Genomic DNA, 22,064 nt, shown 5'->3' with positions numbered 1-22,064 from the left:
TCACATTCTGATTATTAATGGATGGTTGTAGCTGCGTCTCATTTCAGTTAGTGCCACATCAGCAAATAAAGATCCCAAAAGCTTTACTTCCTCTACAGCATTAAAATTGACTCTACTTTGAGGAGGCAGTTCTTTCCCAGTTGTATTTTGAGTGTTTTCCAACTAAAGGGGACAAATCTTCTGACACTGTATCAGACAATGTTCCATTGCTATTCATAAGGTTTTCAGTGGTCAATTATTTCAAAAGTGGATTGCCAGACCTTCTTCCCGAGTTTGTTTTAGTCTGGAAGTTCTGCTTAACACTGTTCCAGCATCACAGCAACACCCAAGCTATTACATCACAACAGACTGACAGACAAGTGGTGTGGTACCTGTTTCTATGGTTCTCAAAATGACCTGGGTATAGTAGAAATGACATTTGTTGTTGTTATTATTAGTTTATTATCAGTTTCTAACTCATAGTGACCCTGTATATAACAGAATGAAATTCTGCCCAGTCCTGCATCAGCCTCACAATCATTGTTATGTTTGAATCCATCCTTGCAGCCACTGTGTCATTCCATTTCATTGAGTGCCATCCTCTTATTTGCTGAACCTAATTTACCAGGAACTGGTCCCAGCTGGGGGATAACACGTCCAGAAGACATGGGACAAAGTCTTGCCATCTTCCCTTCTCAAAAGCATTTTGGCTGTACTTCTTACAAAAACAGATTTAGTTGTTCTTGTGGAATGCATAATACGCTTAGTATTCTTTGCCAGCCCCATGTTTCTTGGATTTTCTATGACTCATCTATCAGTTTGCTATACTGTGGTGGGCTGCCTGTTGCTGTGATGCTGAAAGTTGTGCCACTGGTATTTCAAATGCCAGTAGGGTCACCTTGGTGGGAAAATCTTAGTAGAGCTTCCAAACTAGGAAGTTTAACAGACTAGGAAGAAGAACCTGGCAATCTGATTCTAAATAAAATAATAATACATCAGCCAATAAAAACCTTATGAATAAGAGCAGGGAACAATATTAGCTAACATTTATTGAGCAATGTGCCAGACATGTTTTCACTGCTATACGTATTTTACTCATTCAATTCTCACAGCACTTTGAAAGCAACTATTTTATACACAAGAAAACCTAAGTGTAGTTAAGTAATTTTCCTTAAGGTCCAGAGTTAGTAATATTGACAGCAGCATCAACCAGGCAGTCAAACTTCAGAGTCAGATTCTTGGCAGCTTCTGTCTTCTGCCCCTCTACATGTAATCAAGAAAGGAGGAAGTTGTAGCTGTTGTTGTTGTTAAGTACCGAAAGTCAGTACTGACTCTGATGATAGGGACCATCTCTTCCCACAGATGTAGTCAATTTGATTCCTCAGGTCTATGTGTATAGTCACTGTATCGTTTACCAAAAAAACGTTATTTATAATGAATATGTCATTGGTCTTACAAAATTCTATCCTGTGATCTCCAACATAGTTTCTATCAACAAGGTCATATTTTCCATTTACTGATCCTCCTTTTTTGTTTCCAACTTTCGCGTTCCAATCACCAGTAATTATCATTGCATCTTGATTGCATGCTTGATCAATTCCACACTGAAAAAGTTGATAGAATTCTTCAATTTCATCATCACTGGCTTTAGGAGTTGGTGTATAAATTTGAATAATAATGTTATTAACTGGTCTTCCTAATAAAGATATTATTCTATCACAGACAGCATTTTACTTCAAGGTAGATTTTGAGATGATGAATGTGATACCATTCCTCTTTAATATGTCTTCCAACCTGAAGGAACTCATCTTCTTGCACTATATCACACAGCGTTCTACTATTATTCAAGAGGTTTTCAATGGGTAATGATTCAGAAGTGGTCTGCCTCTCCTTCTTCCTAGCCTGTCTTAGTCTGGAAGTTCTATTGAAACCTGCCAGTGGGTGATTCTGCTTGTAGTTAAAACACCAGAGGCAAAGCTTACAGCATCACAGCAACACACAAGCCACCACACTACAACAAACTGATAAATGAGTGCTAGTAAATAAATGAGAAGAGGATTTTTTCTAAATATTAAAACAAACAAGCAATAGAAAAAACCTCTTTGTTGTCAAGTAGGTTCTAACTCATGGCAATTCCATGTGCTACAGAATAGAATTGCTCTAATAGGGTTTTCTTGGCTGCCATCTTTATGGAAGCTGATCATCCTTCTTCCGTAGCACCACTGTGTGAATTTGTTGCCAACCTTTAGGTCAGCAGTTGAGTGCAAACTATTTGCACCACCCAGGAACTTTGTTCCAAGTCTATTGTTAAGTGCTACTGAGTTGGTTCCAACTCACAACAACCCTGAATAGCATTTCTACCCTACTTTGCTATGACCTCATGCTAGCTTAACTAATTACAGCTGCAAAAATGCTTTTTCCATCGTTCCGGTAGCGCTCCCGCAGACATGGTGAACGTTCCTAAAACCCGCCAGACTTTTTGTAAGAAGTGTGGCAAGCACCAACCCCACAAAGTGACACAATACAAGAAGGGCAAAGAGTCTCTGTATGCCCAGGGCAAAAACTACAAAGAAGATTGTGTTGAGGCTTGAATGTGTTGAGTCAAACTGCGGATCTAAGAGGATGTTGGCTATTAAGAGGTGCAAGCATTTTGAACTGGGAGGAGATAAGAAGAGAAAGGGCCAGGTGATCCAGTTCTAAGCGTCATCTTGTTTTATTATTAAAACAATAAAATCTTGATGTTATATTCAAAAAAAAAAAAAAAAAGCTTTTTCCAAATAAAATCACATTCACAGGTACCTAGGGTTAGGACTTCAATATATCAATCACTTTGTTGTTGTTAGGTACTGTTGAATTAAGTCTGACTCATAGTGACCCTATCCACAGCAGAAAAAGCACTGTCCAGTCCCGTGCTTACCTCACAATAGTTGTTACGTTTCAACCCATTGCTACTGCCACTGTAGTAATCCATATTATTGGGGTCTTCCTCTTTTTCACTGACCCTCCACTTTACCAAGCATGATATCCTTCTTCAGGGGCTGGTGCCTCCTGATAATAAGTCCTAAGTATGAGAGACAAAGTGTCACAATCTTAGCTTCTAAGGAGCATTTTGGCTGCATTTCTTCCCGGACGGATTTATTTGTTTGTTCTCTTGACAGTCCATGGTACTTTCAATATCCTTCTCCAACACCATAACTCAAATACATCAGTTCTTCTACAGTCTTCCAGATTCATTGTCCAACTTTCACACACATATGAGGGTATTGAAAATCCTATGGCTTGGGTCATATGCATCTTAGTCCTCAAACTGACATCTGTGTTCTTGAACACTTTAAAGAGGTCTTGTGTTGCAGATTTGTTTAGTACAATACGTCATTTGATTTTTTGACAGATACTTCCATGAGTGTCAACAGTGGATCCTAGAAAAATAAAGTCTTTTGACAACTTCAATCTTTTCTCCATTTATCATGATGTTATTTATTGGCCCAGTGGTAAGGATCTTGGTGGGGTTTTTTTATGTATCTCTTTGGGGAAGACAATTTAACTCATTATAGTGTGCAAAGTAATGTTCCATAGGGAAAAGAGAATCAGAAAAAATGGTTCTGCCTGTAGCAAATGATTTAAACAAATTATTTCATCTAAACCTTAATTTCCTAATCTGTAATGATTATGAAAACAGGCTAAATCATGAAGAAAACTCCATTTTTGCTTAGGGCCAATGCTTGAGGGTCCTCTTTTCCTCTAATACCAAACTCAAATCCTTGAACCTTAAACCTCTGGTAAAGAACCACTCTTCATAAACTCTATGAAGATGGCACTTAACAACAAGAAAGAGAAAACTATACACATCCTATTGTTGTTGTGTTGTTGTTAAATGCCGTTGAGTCAGTTCTGACCCATAGCGACCCTGTACAGGGTTTCTGAATCTGTAAATCTTTACGGGAGCAGAAAGCCTCATCTTTCTCCCGCAGAACAGCTGGTAGTTTCGAACTGCTTACCGTGAGGTTAGCAGCCCAACTCGTAACCACTATGCTACTAGAGCTCCTTACACATCCTATAGGAATGGGGATATTGGAAGTGTAGACTAGGGCAAAGAAGAAGGACATTACTCAATATTTATTTCAAGGTTGACTCAGGTTGCATGTGGAAAAAAATGTGAGAAAATGTGAGAACATGGGACTGCTTGAACTCCAGATCACAGACCTAGACACATGAAAGAGGAAGAGAAATTTCATCCATATGACCAACTTAGAAAAACATCAACTCTAGAAAAAAAAATATTCCATATTATTTTAGTATTTGCCCAACACTTCACTTTTTTTCTTTTCCCTTGTTGTGTGTGTGAGTATGTGATGGGCAATTCTTTTCTTAAGGAATGGAATTTCTTGCTGTAACCCCTGTCTATAGAGTTAAGAGAGGGAGAATCAGTGGAGAGAGAGAGAGTTTAAGTTCCCTGTTTACTAAGCATCACAGATGCTAATTATACTGAAATTGCCTTGCTAACCACTTGCAAGATTTATTACTTGCAACAAAGCATAAGGATGTAGGAAAACTTCCTAAGACTTTTGTATTCCATATGGTTAAACCATGTGTTGTAATACTAATTTCAGTTATTAAAATACTTCAAATAGCATGCTATAACCCTGCAAAGTGAAGTAATCCATACACTTTGATTCCTAACCTGTGAGCAATGTAGACTCCTTTCACCACTCCTGTGCCACAAATCTCCCCCGTGCCTTCTGACACAGGTCTGTAACTAACACTGTCCTGGCTCATAAGAAAATCTGTCCACAGAGAAAGGAAGGAGCAGCATGTGAAAAAAAAAAAAAAAAAAAAAAAGTTTTGACCATAGAATGAAGCAGTTTACCTTAAAAGGCTCTTGTCTGATTGCTCAACTTATTGTATTGTTTTTAACTGCTATCCAGTTGGCCCCTAACTCACAACCCCATGCACAATAGAATAGAATACTGTCAGATCCTATACCATTCCTATCATTGGATGTGAATGGAAATGTTATGATCCATAGAATTGTCACTGGATGATTCTCAGGCCTTTCTTCCTAGTTCATCTTAGTCTGGAAGCTCTACTGAAATCTGTTCATTGTAACAGTATGCAAACCTCCACTGGCCAACAGGCGGTGGCTGCACATGAGGTGCATTGGCTAGCAACTGAACCCTGATCTCCCATATGTTATTGTTGGTGTTAAGTGCCATTGAGTCTTTTTCCAATTCATTGCAACCCTGTATATTTTCCAAAGAACAGCTGATAGGTTTGAACCATCAGCCTTTTGGTTAGCAGTCCAGTGCTTATCCTACAACACTACACCAGGTTACTAGTGTCCCACATTGTTGTTGTTTAGTGCCGTCGAGTTGGTTCTGACTAATAACGACCCTCTCTATAGGGTTTCCAAGGAACAGATGGTTAGTTTGAACCACTGACCTTGCAGTTCAAACAGACTTATGGTCTAGTACTTATCCTACAGTGCCACAATAGGATCCATCATAAAAGGTGAGAATTTTACCACGGAATCACCACTGCCCCTTTTACTATACAAGTTCCACATAATAGTATGAAAGAATGTATGTGAATTCAAGAAACAAAGGAACTTAGAAAATTGAGTCACTCACCACCAGTATGAATGAGTTGTCTTCTTGCTTGTTTTAGTTCATGGTACATTTTAATTATATTTAATCTAATACTACATGGATTAGTCATAAAGGATGGAATCATCATTTACAATTTGAGTCTGCAGTCCTTATTTTGATAACAGTCTTTTAAGCCTCCCAAGGCCCTGGGTACTTTTCAAGAAGCTCATTACTACTTTGGAAACCTACTCCTTTCTTCCCACTCCTCTGCTTAAGAGAAAAGGAATGAGGAGCCAAAGATATTCATAGACTCTAGTATTTTGGTTTTCCTTTGTTTTATTTCACTTTGGTTAAAATCCATTTTGGTTTTTAAAATTATAAAAGCTATGTTTTTTAAAGTATTCTAAACATCCAGCTACTGAAACTCGCTGCTCATGTATTTTTAAGTAGCGTTTGTGCTGGACCTGCCAGTTTCATTTGTAATTAACACAATCCATTTAAAATGTTCTTCTTGGGTACGGTTCAATGTGTTTCCCAGAAATAGGTTCATAGAACAAATTTAACAAAGAACATAGCTCCAAGTTTCAGATCATCCCAAGTCAAATGGTCACAAATAGAGAACTGATCAAATAGACAGCAATAGGGCTCTTCTGCATCTTCTGACCTTTACACAGAGTAAACAGCCGTTCTTGTTTTGTTTTCTCCTATTCTTCTTGTTGCCAACAACTAACATAGTAATTTACAAATTTTATGTGGAAAAAAAATGCATTTGAATTTGCCTAATCTGTCTTTCAGGAAATTTCAGGGAATATAAATGACATGTTTATGAAAACATTTTGCCTTAATCAAAGGACAAAGGAGCACGACACCAATACAAGAGTGTGACTACTGGTAGCAAAACAAGTTAGTCCTGTGTTATTCCAATACAAATATTGACTCATATACTATAACAACATGGACACTCTTCAAGAACAACAGAACTTTTGATTAGATTTAAACAGTAGCTCTGGTAGCGTAGTGGTTACGAATCGGGTTGCAAACCTTAAGGTCAGTGCTTCGAAACTACCAGCTGCTCCACGAGAGAAAGATGAGGCTTTCTACTCCCGTAAAGATTTACACCCTCGGAAACCCTGTACAGGGTCGCTATGGGTCGGAACCGACTCGACGGCACTTAACAACAACAAGGTGTCTAAATGCAATGTCCCTGAGAGAAAAGCAACATGGAATAAATCTCAAGTGGCTTATATTGCTTAAAAAAAAAATCAGTACTACAAAGATAAGCACTTTCAACAGGATGTAATTAAATTTTCACAATTACTTCCAATTCTCTATTAAACCCATATATATATATTTGTCTGCTCTGTATATGCTATTGATATATACATATTATTATATCTATTATATAATAGATATATATATATCTATTATATATGTTGTTGTTGTTAAGTGCCATCAAGTCGGGTCCAACCCATAGCGACCCTGTACAGGGTTTCCGAGGGTGTAAATCTTTATGGGAGTAGAAAGCCTCATCTTTCTCCCACGGAGCGGCTGGTAGTTTCAAACCGCTGACCTTAAGGTTCACAGCCCGATTCGTAACCACTACGCTATTATATATATACATATCTATTATATTATATATATTATGACTTAGATATAGATATATCTATTATAAGTCATAAAAATATGCTATTTTTATGGCTTATAATAGAAACAAAAATCACTGTTCTTAATCTTTCATATAGTGATATTTTCCATTTCTTCTGTAGTGCCTGTAAATGAGACATACCAAAGTACAGACTTATAAGAGAATTTGGATAACAAATCCCATTATATAAATGTAATTTACATAAAAATGGAGACCCATTTATGGAAAGAGCTGAAAGGCCTTTGCTAAATTGTTTTCCCCATTAGAAACACAAATTGAAATGGGAAAAAAATGTTTCATATTTTTCTCTCTATATTCATGATTTAAGAGCATGTTAATGCTAAAGATGATAAATCAAATGTTTTTCTTCTCATTGAAAGGGGAGATGACAGTCTTCTTTGGACACAGAATTATAAAGTAAGTGGCCAGGTTCTGTCAGATAGTCTTTCCCATGACATGGCCTGCCTGGTCAATTCCCATAAATGACGTGAATATTTGGGAATGGATGGGCTAACAAAAGCAGAAACTTGAAAATAAGAAAGGGCAGGGCCCAGTCAGGTCGCATAGCTTAATTGCATTCTCTTCAGAGAAGTAACTGTATATCTACTGGAGACAGGCTCCCTTTACCTTCTCTCCAGCCCTTTTTAGATACCTATTACCGTCCAGTCTATTCTGACTCCTAGCAACCCCCTGGGCAGAGTAGAACTGTCCCAAAGAGCTTCCAAGACTGTATTCTTTATGGAAGCAGTGACACATCTCTCTCCCACAAATGACTGGTGGGTTCGAACTGCCGGCCTTTCAGCAAACAGCCACTTAACCACAACCACTGTGCCACCAGGGTTCCTTCCTTTAGATACAGCGTTACAAAATGTTATTTTATGAAGTATCAATGGGTTTGTTCTGTACATTTCTGAAACCTCATTCAGAGCTATTCATGGAGCTGTCATGTTCGCCCAACATGAGTTTGGATTCCCTGTGAAGCATGCTCTGAAAACGTTTATTGGGTGGTAGTGAAGGAATGGATGCAGATGGAACAGTTGAGCTGCAATTCATGTACACAGAGGTCTCAGATAACCCCACTGGGAGCTAGGGGACTGGGATGGTCCTACAAGGTAGCCTCAAATTGAGGTAAGGAGTCAAGCCTTTATATTCCTTCTTAGGTCAGACTTTAGATGCAAACTAACTGGGAAAGTGAATGAGATGTGACTCTGGGCTAGGCTAGTCTCTTCAGCCAAGGGAAATCCCTGGAGAGGAGCTCAGCGGAATACAGCCAGCTGCAGGCTCTCAGCTTTGGAGGAATGAGGGCTCAGTTCTACAGAAGGGAGAACTGGACAGCATCTACTGCAATAGGAACTATATGCTTCAATAGTGCAATAGAAATTATATGCTTCACTTCCATGATCCCCAGCAAAACAGCTGTGCCATGCATGATGGTTACAGTTGGTAGGTTATCAAGATTATTACTCTTCCTATCTTCTACCATTTTCATAAATTTCTGATAATTTCATGGGTTAATTTTTGTTATTACTTTTAAAAGTGATGCTTTAAAAGTTATTCACTCAGTGTGGTAATATTGATATAGTGGTTGTGCCTGAGATATACTAACATAAATTAGTAAATTATTTATGTGAAATTTATATTTTTACTATTGTTTAAGGTACAGTGTCAACCCTGGGTCTTTGGCAATGACACTATTGTCAGGTTAGATCATTCTTTGTTGTGGAGAGTACTCCTATGCAATACAAAATAAACATCCCTGTTGTTGTTAAGTGCTGTCGAATAAGTTCCAACTTTGTATAGCATTTTGGGGACCAGCTAGTGGGTTTGAACTGCCAACCCTTTGGTTTGCAGTCAAGTGCTCATCTAATAGTGCCACACCAGGTGTCCAAACATTCCTGGTCTCTATTGATTAGATGAGAGTAACATCCTGACACAAATTGTGACAACCAAATATGCCTCCAAACATTGCCAAATGTCTCCAGTGAGCATTGAATTAACCTACCATGTTCACACATTCAGATACTCAGATACAGTAAATAGATTTGAGATTACCCAATTTGAACATCATTTTCCATTCTGCCATCAAGACCCAGACTCTGCTTGGCAAAGAACCGTGCTCGAAATTTGTGGCTTTGTCCCTCTTATAAACTGTCACTGAGGCATGAGATTTGAGATAAATCTTCCCAAAAGAATTTGTTCAACAGCAAGCCAGTTTGGTTCCATTTGGTCTTTCCTTCCACTTCCTTCTTTCAACATCTACTGCTTATTGTACTTAGGTCTCTTACTCATTCATTGGGCATTAGGAGTGGATATGAGAACATCAATGCCTGGTCTTTTACAGCACAGAAGAGGATGGTCTTATGAAACATCATCCTCCCCAGAAATTAAAATGCTATCTAGGCAAAAAGGGTTAAGCTACCAAGGTTGAGAAAGACATTAGGTATCAAATTAGTGAGAAAAATAGCATTTAGTTTGGATCAATTCATTAAATATTTTTAAAGTTATATCTGACAGAACATAGTCTCTACACTGGATGAAATGTAAATGTGATGTTGTCCTAGTTTTCTAAGGTTGACATAGATACCACAAAGTGGATGATTTTTAATAAAATAAGTTTATTGTCTCACAGTTCTAGAAGTTAGAAGTCCAAATCAGGGTATCAAGTCATGTTGATTTCTTCTGAAGGCTGTGTGAGAGAAACTGCCCCATGACTCTCTCCTAGCTTGTGCAGGCTTCTGGCAATCTTGGTGTTTCTTTATTCATTATATATGTCTTCACACAGTATAAATCTTCAGTACAGTGAATTACTTAATATGGCTCTTCTAGCCCTAATCTTTGTAACTCCCAACAAGCAACTTTTTCATAATGGGTCTGGGTAAGAAAAGATAGGGATAAGATGCTGATAGGACTAAATTATTTAGTTGTGAGTGATGGTTAACAGAGTTATGGTTGCAACATTTTTAATTCTAATGGGGGATTGGTCAATTTTGTCATCTTGCTGAATATAAAATGAGCCACCTCAGAAATAGGAGAGGAGGAATCTCACTACCAACACAAAAGAAATGTCAGGAGTGAAACTCATCCTTTGGACCCTGAGATCCCTGCACATGGAACCTCCTTGATTCAGGGACAGAAAGTTGTGACATGTGAGAAGAGGCAGAGGAGTAGCAGCAGCAGAAACAGGAGGCCGCATACAAGACAGAGTAGTGGACTTCGCAGCTGTATCAGATAACTAGTGCTACCACAAATACCACAAATGGATGGCTTTAACAAATAGGCATGTATTCTCTCAAGTTTAGAAGGCTAGAAGTCTGAATTCAGAGTGCTGGCCCTAGGGAAATTCAACAGCGGTAGGCCCAGCATTGCTTGGTGATCTTTGTGTATCTTAAACTAAATTGTTCCCTGGACCTAGAAGCATCTCAGTCAGAGATCCCAGGTCCAAAGGACACACGCCACTCCTGGTTCTTCTTTCTTAGTGGTAGTGGGCCCCCCCATCTTTGCTCAGGTCTCTCTCCTTTTAACTCATGTAAGGCTCTGTCTGGTAGCGTAGTGGTTTACGAATCGGGCTGCGAACCTTAAGGTCAGCGGTTTGAAACTACCAGCTGCTCCACGGGAGAAAGATGAGGCTTTCTACTCCCATAAAGATTTACACCCTCGGAAACCCTATACAGGGTCGCTATGGGTCGGAACCGACTCGATGGCACATAACAACAACAACAACAAGGCTGTTACATGGCATACCATTGAGAATATTACATACATCTGATCAGGGTTTGGTGGAATTAAGGGTGACATACCCCACCCTTGATCCTCTTATTGGTGTATCACATCAGATCACATCATGGATTTTTATCACATAATTGCCAAGCCACTGAGAATTTTGGTCCAATCAAGCTGATACATATTGGGAGTAAGGGGGAGCAATTCTATCCATGACACTGTCCCATACAGCAAGTGAAGCTGAATGCCTTTGGGCGGAAGGCTCACTTGTGCAATGTGGTGCCTACAGGCACATAATTGGAGACCTAGATTTGCTGGTTCATAGAGCTATAAATGAATGCCTTTGGGCTGAAGTTTATAGTATAATAGGGTGCCCTTTGGGTACTTATCAGCAGCCCTGAAAGAGCTTTGCAGCATTTCCCAAGCTAGGCAGAGCCAGGCCAAGGGAAGGAGAACCAGAAAGAAGCCTGCCTGTGGGGACAGCAGAGACGAGACTATCCTGACACACACACAAAACTGTATCCTGAATCTTTCTATACCTGTAACTAACATGTTAACATCCCTAATAATTCCCATAGTTGTGAGTATGAGTGACCACTGTAATGAATTGTCAAGCCCAGATGACAGGTCGAGAGTGCTGTGAGAGACATAGTTACTGAGAATACACTGGCTTGGGTCAGGCTTGTTAGTCCTTGAACTGACATCTTTGCTCTTGAACACTTTAAAGGGGTTTTGTGTAGCAGATTTGCCTAATGTGTTACATTGTTTGATTTCTTGACTGCTGTTTCCTTGAGTACTGATGGTTGATCCAAACAAAATGAAAATTATCTTGGCAAAATGATCTTGGCTGAAAGCAGAAAATACCACAAAGACGTTTACCTGTGTTTTATTGACTATGCACAGGCTTTTGATTCTGTAGAATATAGCAAGCTATGGACAGCATTGTAGAGAATAAGTATTCTGGAACACTTAATTGTGTTCATGAAGAATCTGTACATAAACCAGAGGCAATTATTCAAACAGAACAAGTAAACACTGAATGGTTTAAAATTAGGAAAGGTGTGCACCAGGGTTGTATTCTTTCACCATACTTATTTAATCTGTATGCTAAATACATAATCCAAGAAGATGGATTATATGAAGAAGAGCATGGCATCAGGATTGGAGGATGACACATTAACAGTCTGCAATATGCAGACGATACAACCTTGCTTGCTGAAAGTGAAAAGGACCAAAAATACTTATTGATGACGATCAAAGACCACACCCTTTAGTATGGGTTCCACTTCAATGTAATGAAAACAAAAATCCTCACCACTGCACAAATAAATAACATCAAAATAAATGGAGAAAAGAATGAAATTGTCAAAACCTTCATTTTGCTTGGATTCTAGGCATTAAGTAAGCTGAAATGGACTGGTATTGGCCATTTTAAATCTGACAATTATGTTGTTTACTGTGCTGGGAACACCAAATTCAATAGGCATGGCACAACATTCATAATGAAAAAGAACATTTCAAAATATATCATAGAGTAAAATGCTGTCTGTGACAGGGTAATATCCATTAGTCTATAAAGAGAACCAGTTAATGCCACTATAATTCAAATTTACACACCTACTACTAAGGCCCATGATGATGAAAAAATAATTCTATCAGCGTCTTCTCCTGGTGTGGCAGTGTAGGATCAGCACTGGTCTGCAAACCACAATGTCAGCATTTCAAATCCACCAGCTGCTCCTTGGAAACCCCATATAGGATCTCTATGAGTTGGAACCAACTTGGTGACACTTAGCAACAACAATTAACCTCTTAAGTCTAAAGTTGATTAAACATGCAATCAAGATGCATTGATAATTACTGGTGATTAGAATACAAAGGTTGGAAACAAAGAGGAAGGATCAGTAGCTGGAAAATATGGCCTTGGTGATAAAAATGATGCTGGAGATCTTAGGATAATTTTGCAAGACCTATTCATTGCAAATACCTTTTATAAACAACATAAATGACAGCTGTATGCATGGACCTTATCAGATAGAATACACAGAAATCAAATAGACTGCATCTGTGGGAAGAGTCAGTGGAAAGCACCATATCATCAGCCAAAGCAAGGCTAGAGGTCAACTGTGGAACAGACTATCAATCATTCATATGCAAGTTATGGCTGAAGTTGTAGAAAATTAAAATAAAACCACAAGAGACAAAGCATGACCTTGAACATATTCCACCAATATTTAGAAACAAAACAAAGAACAGATTTGATACATTAGACACTAATGATCCAAAACTGAAAGATATCTTAGATGACAACAAATGCATCATACAGAAAAATAGCAAAAAGGCATTATGAAGACTAGAAAAAAGAAAAGACCAAGATGGATGTCAGAAGAGGCTCTAAATTTGCTTTTCAGTGAAGAAATGCTAAACTGAATAGAAGAAATGAGAACATCAAAGAGCTGAGTAGAAATTTTCAAAAAGTAGCTTAAAAAGACAAAGTCAAGAATTATAATTAAATGTGTAAAAACCTTAAGTTAGAAAACAAAAGGGAAGAACAGGTTTCGTTTCTAAAGCTTGAAAGAACTAAAAAAAAAAAAAAAATTCAAGCCTCAACTTGCAATATTGAAGGATTATATGAACAAAATATTGAACGATGCAGAAAGCATCAAAAGAAGATGGAAGGTATACACAGAATCAATGTACCAAAAAGAAATAGTCGATGTTCAACCATTTCAAGCATATGATCAAGAACCAATGCCACTGAAGGATGAAGTCCTAGCTGCCCTGAAGACATTGGAGAAAAACAAGGTTCCAGGATCTGAAAGAACATTAATTGAAGTCTTTCAACAAATTGATGCAGAACTGGAGACACTCATCTATGCCAAGAAATTTGGAAGCCAGTTACCTGGCCAATTGATTGGAAGAGATCCATATTTGGATGCATTCCAAAAAGAGATGACCCAATGGAATGCAGAAATCATCTAATTATATCATTAATATTTCATGCAAGCAAAATTTTACTGAAAATAATTCAAAAACAGCTTCAACAGAATATCATCAGGGAACTGCTAGAAATTCAAGCCAGATTTAGGAAAGGATGCAGAATGAGGAACGTTATTACTGATATTAGATGAATCTTGACTGAAAACAGAGAACACAAGAAAGTTTCCTTGTGCTTTATTGACTGTGCAAAAGTTTTCAACTGTGTGCACCATTGAGAAGAAAGGTTATTCCATAAAACTTAATTGTGCTCATGAGAAAACTGAACATAGACCAGGAGGCAGTCACTCAAGCAGAACAAGGGGATACAAAATGGTTTAAAATCAGGAAAGTTGTGTGCCAGGGTTGTATTCTTTCACCATTCTCATTTAATCTGTATGTTGAGCAACTAATCCAAGAAGTTGGATTATATGAAGAAGAGTGTGGTATCAGGATTGGAAGACGATTCATTAACAACCTATGCTATGCAGATAATAAAACCTTGCTTACTGGAAGTGAAGAGGACTTATAAAATGCTTACTGATGAAAACCAAAGACTACAGCTTTCAGTATGGACTGCACTTCAATGTAAATTAACAAAAATTCTTACAACTGGACCAACAAATGCCATGAAAAATGAAGAAAATATTGAAGTTGTCAAAGACTTCATTTTACTTGGATCCACAATCAACACTCAAGAAAACAGCAGTCAAGATAGCATTAGGCAAATCTGCTGTACAAGACCTCTTTAAAGTGATCAAGAGCAAAGATGTTACTTTGAGAACCAAGGTGTGACTGACTCAAGCCATGGTATTTTCAATCTCATATGCATGTGAAAGCTAGACAGCAAATAAGGAAAACCTTTGAATAATTGAATAATTTGAGTTATGGTGTTGGAGAAGAATATAAGAGATACCATGGACTGCCAGTAAAACAAACAAATCTGTGTTGAAAGAGTTATATAGCCAGAGTGTTCCTTAGAAGCCAGGATAGCAAGACTTCATTTCTCATTCTTAGGACAGGTAGTCAGGAGGGATCAGTTCCTGGAGAAGGACAGCATGCTTGTTAAAGTGGAGTGTCAACAACAAAAAGGAGGAAGATCCCCAATGAGATGGAATGGCACAGTCGCAGCAACAATCATCTCAAGTTTATCAACCATTGTGAGGAAGACGCAGTATTGAGCAGAGTTTCCTTCTGGTGTGCATACGGTCGCTATGAATCAAAATGGACTCTACAGCACCTAACAACAACAACAACAGAAATAGCACAGGACTGGGTGCAGCTGACATCAGGATGCAAATTGTTCCTTGGGGATTTCCCAAAATTAACCTGACAAGCCTATCACAAACTGGCCCCATTTCCTCACCTCATTGAAAGTAAAGTTTTACTGAGTCTTCCTCTTTCCAATTCTCCTTTTCCAACTAAAGGACACTGGTGGTTCAGTGGTTGAACTGGTGCCATCTGCAGGGAAGACCTAAGTTCAATTCCTGATCAATGCACTTCATGCAGTCCCTGTACTCATCTGTTAGGGGCTTGTATTTTACCATGAGGCTGAACAAATTTCAGCTTATGGTTAGGAAAAAAGACCTGACAGAAATCACTGAAGATCAGCTAGTGGTTAACCCTTCAACTGACAAACAAAAGGCTGTTAGTTTAAATCCACCCATAGGCTCTGTGGGAGAAAGATGTAGAGAAATGGTCTTATAAAGGTAACATCCAAGAAATTATGGAGCTATTCTATGAGGTCACTGTGAGTCACAATCAACAAGATGCCACCTAACAACAACTTAACTATCAGAGCACTCAACAATAATGACCAATTTGAGGAGGTCCCTGTTAGAATGGAAGTCAACTATAGGGAACTGAGTAGACACCAATCCAAGTTAGGGCACTTCATTTCCTGGCAATGGAATATAGGCCCTATCTACTATGCTCTGTGGGCTTAATAATACATTAAAACAAACAAACAAACAAAAACTGATCTACAGAAATTTGATAAGCTAATGGCTTAAAATAAAGCAAATACTTTCAACCTAATAAAAATTGAAAACCAAACAGAGAAAATGCTTTGGCTTTATATAATGTTCTTCTCCTAAAACAATCAACTTTGAAAGCCATTTGCCAAGAAAAACCAAAAAAGTAATTATCTAAATGAAAGCAAATGCAAACCACTTTTACAATGAAACTCCCCATTTCTGAGTGTATTGTTTACTCGTCCTAATGCAAGAAATGCAAAATTTGGTTCATGGGGAGATTTGTCTATGCCAACCCTGATCACAGATTGTAATTTCCTATCCTCTGTGTTTCTAGAAGAGCAGGAACAGCCAAGAGATATTTTGAACCGACTCTGGTTTATTTCCTTTGAGTTCTCTACTGCTGAAGTGTTTTGTCCTCATTGCCATTTATAACTAAATTTGCTAATACGCACTGTAGCCACAAGGACTAACTAACAAGGCATCCGTTTTAAAGAATATTACAAAACAAGAGGATGTCAATGCTGAAAGGCCTCCGGCTTTTAAGATTAATTACCACTTAGAAATTACAGTGGGCACATGTTGTGACAGTTCCTGTTTTCAGACAAACTTATTTAAAATAGTATCTATCAAGTAGTAAACATTCAAATAAATATTTTAAAAATCTTCTAGCCATAGTGTTTTTTTAATTTTCAAAATAAATGTATTATTTTCAATGACATAATATTGTTTTCATGATTTGTTGTTGTTGTTGTTATGTGCCGTGGAATCGGTTCTGACTCATACCTACCCTGAACAGGGTTTCCGTGGCTGTAAATCTTTACGGGAGCAGATAGCTTGCTCTTTTCTCCCGCAGAACAGCTGGTAGTTTCGAACTGCTGACCTTGTGGTTCGCAGCTCGATTCATAACCACTACGCTACCAGAGTAGAAACAGGTTAATATGCTAGACTGCAACGTCGGTTTGAACCACAAGGTGGGTGTTTCAAGCTCACCAACCACTCCTCGGAAACCCTGTACAGGGTTGCTATGGGTGGGAAATAACTGGATGGTACTTCACCACAACAAAGTAAGAGATCCTAGATCTCCCTTCTCTTGTGTTTGCCACTAGTGGACACCATAGGACCATAGTGCATACTCAGGGCCAAACAGCAGCTGCAGGACAGCCACTGAAGGAACAAAACTTAACCCTTTCATGACTCGATTGTTTTTAGCTTTGAACTTTTGCCAATACCATGTGTCTTCATTCATGGAAGACGTACTGAGATTTCTGAAATTTTGCTATTGAGCATGAATTTTATATGTATTATGTAAGACACATAAATCCCTCTGGACCCTAGGCGTACGATTTGGTGGGCTTCACTAGCTCATCTGAACTGGGAGGGGAAGGGGATTAGTGGGGCCTCTGCATTGCCTTCAAGATCCCTTTACAGGTACATACAACTTAAACCAAAACAAAACAAGCCCACTGCCATTGAGGCAGTTCTGACGCATAGAAACCTGAATAAGGTTTCTAAGTCCATTCTCCTGAGGAGCTGCTGATGCATTTCAACTGCTGACCTTGAAGTTAGAAGTTGAGTGCTTATCCTACAGCTTAGGTAGGGTGCCTCAAAATTCAGCAGCATTCAAGCAAACACAGTATCAACACAAGAAAGGCAACTTCTAAGCAATACAGAGAAGCCCAGAGATCTACTTACAAGGTTTATCTCCCAGTAAGAAAAGCCAAGAGACCAAAGTTGTTCAAAATCACACAACCAAGATGCACCATCTCATACAATAAATAGTCTGTAGAAACAATCATTTGTGCTACTTACCCACTTCTTCCATTTCAGTTATAAAGATTCCCTCCACATGACATGCACTGTCAGTAGGAAAGTAGCTGCCCGGTATATAAATCCCAGAGGAAAAAAATATAGGTGGGTGTGATATGTCCCAAGAGTCATGAAAGTCTTAACTTGAAAACCTGGGTATTCTTGGCAACTGACAAAAGCAAAACAACAAAAAAAAAAATACAATATCTTCTTCCAGCACAGCAAAAGATCCAAAAGCTCCAAACCAAACCAGTTGCCATCACCAATTCCAACTCATGGTGACCCCATGTATGCAGAATGGAACTGCTCCATTTCAAGGCTATGCCCTCTCAGAAGCAGCAGGCATGTCATCACAGATGTCTCTGTGTAGAGGTCAACACCAACCTTTGCACTAGCAGTCCAGCACTTAACAATTTGCACCACCCAGGGGTTGCTTCTAAAACAGTGTTTATTCCTAGACTTGGTGCATCCCAAACAGTGGCATCACTAGGGTTGGTGTTAATCAGTGTGGTAAGTCATGGTGTCACACCCTGACAGTCAACCCCACTATGAACACAGCAGCCAGCCTTGCCCTGTCCTCCTCATGCAGGATTGAGCCCCACCAGCACCACCTCCTGGCCTTACCTTCCTTGTACTCCTCCCTGCCCCCACAGTTCTCTGCAACTCCACCTCTCTCCCATTGGCCAAGGCATAGAACCTTCTCTCCACCCAATGGCAGACTCCATGGACCAACCACTGGGCACTCTGGGAATTTGGGGAGGGAGGTTGTGTGACAAGTTACTGTGCTAGGAGACATTTGACACCAATCTTAGTGACACAATTGCCTTGGTGGACCCTCTGCATATGGGGTCAGCCTGCCCACCACTGCTGTGTAGCCTGGAGTTATTTTTGGTGTCATTTTAACAGTGTCAGGGGTTGTAGTCTGCATGCCCTCACTGAATTAGTGACATAACAAGTTTCAGTGGAGCTTCCAGACTAAGACAGACTAGGAAGAAGGAGAAGTGGGTGGAACACGTCTAAAAGATTAGCCATTAAATGTCTAATGAATAGCAAGAGAACAGTGTCTGATATAGTACCAGAAGATGAGCCCCTCAGGTTGGAAGACACTCAGAATACAACTGGAGAACAGCTGCCTCCACAAAGTAGATGATGGAGCAAAACCTTCTGGATCTTCATTTGCTGATAAAGCAAAACTCAAAGAAGAAAAAAAAACGCTGCAAACATGCATTAATAATCAGTTTGGGAATATAAGAAGTATGAATCTAGGAAAATTGGAAGATGTCAAAAATCAAATGGAATGCATATAGATCAGCATCATAATTTTTAGTGAACTAAAATGGATTGATATTGGTCACTTTGAATTGGAAAATCAAGGCACCAGGAATTGACACAATACAAATTGAAATCTTTCAAGAAATTGATGTGGCACTGGAGACACACACTCATCTATGCCAGGAAATTAGGAAGACAACTACCTGGCCCTAACTGGCAGAGATCTGTGTTTGTACCTATTCTAAAGAAAGGTGACCCAAAAGAATGTGGAAATCATCAGTCAATATCATTCATATCCCATGCAAGTAAAGTTTCACTAAAGATAATACAAAAACGGCTGTACACATACATTGACAGAGAACTTCCAGGCATTCAAGCTGGATTCAGAAGAGGACAAGGAACAAGGAATATCATTGCTGATGTCACATGAATCTTGGCTGAAGGCATAGAATACCAGAAAGATGTTTACCTGTGCTTTATTGACTACAAAAAGGCTTTTTGTGGATCATGACAAGCTATGGACAACATTGCAAAGTACGAGTATTCTGGAACACAATTTTGTTCATGAGGAACTTGTATGTAGATCAAGAAGCAGTTGTCCAAACAGAGCAAGGGAACACCAAATGGTTTAAAATTAGGAAAGGTGTGCACCAGGGTTGTATTCTGTCACCATATTTATTCAATCTGTATGCTGAACAAATAATCTGAGAAGCTAGATTATATGAAGAAAACCATGGCATCAGGATTGGAGGGAAACTCATTAACAACCTATGATATGCAAATGATACAACTTTGATTGCTGACAGCAAAGAGGGCTCAACATACTTACTGATGAAGAATATCAAAGACCACAGTCTTTGGTAAGGATTGCATCTCAATATAAAGAAAACAAACAACCTCACCACTGAACAAATACACAACATCTAATTAAATGAAGAAAAGATTGAAATTGTCAAAGACTTCATTTTGTTCCAATCAACCATCAACACTCATGGAAGCAGCAGTCAAGAAATCAAAGTACTTCATTAGGCAAATCTGTTGCACAAGACCTCCTTAAAGTGTTGAAGAGCAAAGGTGTCAGTTTATGGACTAAGGTGCTCCTGACCCAAGCCATGGTAATTTCAATAACCTCATATGCATGCGAAAGATAGATAGTGAATAAGGAAGACTGTAGAAGAATTGATGTATTTGAGTTATGGTGTTGGAGGGGAATATTGAAAGTAGCATGGACTTCCAAAAGAACAAACCAATCTGTGTTGGAAAAAGTACAGCAAGAAAATCCTTGGAAGCCAATATGGACAGACTACGTCTTTCATACTCCAGACGTATTATCAGGAGGGATCAGTCACTGGAGAAGGACATCATGTTTGGTAAAGTGGAGGGTCAGAGAAAAAGAGAAAGACCCCCCCAATAAGATGGATTGGCACAGTGGCGGAAGTGATGGTTTCAGGCACAGCAATGATTGTGAGGTTGGCTCAGGACTGGGCAGCATTTCATTCTGTTGTCCATAGGGTTGCTATGAGTCAGTACCAACTAATGGCACCTAAAAACAACAACAGCAAGAAAGATTTGTAGCCTCAGAAACCCTATACAAGGTCGCTATGAGTCAGAACCCTCTAGATGGTATTTAACAACAACTGTAGTTCTATTAACAGAAAATATTTGAATTTTCCTTCTATGACAGGTTTCTTCCTTACACAGTCTGGGGTTTGCAAGTTTTTAATATAGTACATCTACCCCCTTCCAAACATCCTCCTCCTAACCATTGGGCAATTTGACTCATTCCTAAAGACCACACCATCTTGTTTCCAAGGCCAGTTTTTCCTATCACAAGTCAAAACTCAAGGAGCTCTACATGACTTAGTCTCATCAGCCAATTATGTCTGGTTCAACGCTAAATTGAGCTCCCAGTTTTAAAGATTGTGTCTCTCTCTTTAATCAAATACTTATCACATGGCCATCATTCCCATCTTAATTTATCTTTTAGATCACCCCATAAAAAGCAGTACCTCGGAGACCAAAATCTCTGCCAGTGAATCCCAGTCTAAGGCAGAGGCCCCATTATGAGTCAGTCACATCTCCCATGAAAAAGAATTTTCTGCTCAGTTCAGGGAGTGCAGTTAACTGACAGCCTCTAGCTTCTCCATTCTGGTCCTCTCTCAGACACAATGAGAGAGCCTCAGGCACAATGCAGACATAACAATGTGCACACAATCCACTGGAGAACTTCAGAGCAAAGGTTGCTCATTAGATGAGACAGTTCAGGAGAAGTGGCCAGGCTCTGGTCACCCTATTATTCTAGGCTATTGGTAGGTGCTCCTCAGGTAGGCTAGCCTTGACTGATTCCATCTTTCAGGTGGACCCAGCTGGCATAATCACATGATTGTCTGTAGGTGGTGGTTTTAACAACTTCCTTTCCCTAGGCAGAGGTAGGTGACCATTGGTTCAAGATGTCACATGAAGGAGTGGGGAGAAAGAACAAATCTAAGCCTGTATTTTCTTCCTAGACTTCAGCTACCCATCAACCAAGAATATATTCTTATCATAAACATCTGGACCCCAAAGATACCTCTCTAGACTCTTTTTGCCCTTTCCTCTAGCCTAGAGTAAGTCTGTTAGTAATAACAACAACAATAGCAATACTTACCATACCGGCCTTTACACTTTCTAGTATGTGATTTTGTAAACAATGGAGGCATTGTACTTTTAATCTAGGCAAATTCAGTATGCACATTGAGCAGAAAAAGAGAGAAAAAACAATTTAAGGAGCTTAGCAATTCTGGCCATCATTTTACAAAATAAACCTGCACCTATAAATATTTGATGCAATCAAGCCAGAGAATTACAAAAGAAGGCGTGAATGGTTTTAGGAGTTTCCTAAGCATTGTCAACAAAGAAGTGGAAACTATAGTCCAGGTTTGCATTTAAGTGGATAGGGATAATTTAATTCAAAGAAGAAATTGAAGACTAAATTAAGAGTTAAGAAAAGCACTGATTAATGCAAAACTATGGGAACTGATTGTACCAAAAGGAAATGGTTAATGTTCAACCATTTCAAGAGATACCATATGAACAAGAGCCAATGATACTCAGAGAGGAAGTCCA

Source organism: Chrysochloris asiatica, unplaced genomic scaffold (assembly GCF_000296735.1).
Source record: "Chrysochloris asiatica unplaced genomic scaffold, ChrAsi1.0 scaffold00112, whole genome shotgun sequence".
NCBI lineage: Eukaryota > Metazoa > Chordata > Mammalia > Afrosoricida > Chrysochloridae > Chrysochloris > Chrysochloris asiatica.
Note: the sequence above shows the minus strand (reverse complement) of the source record.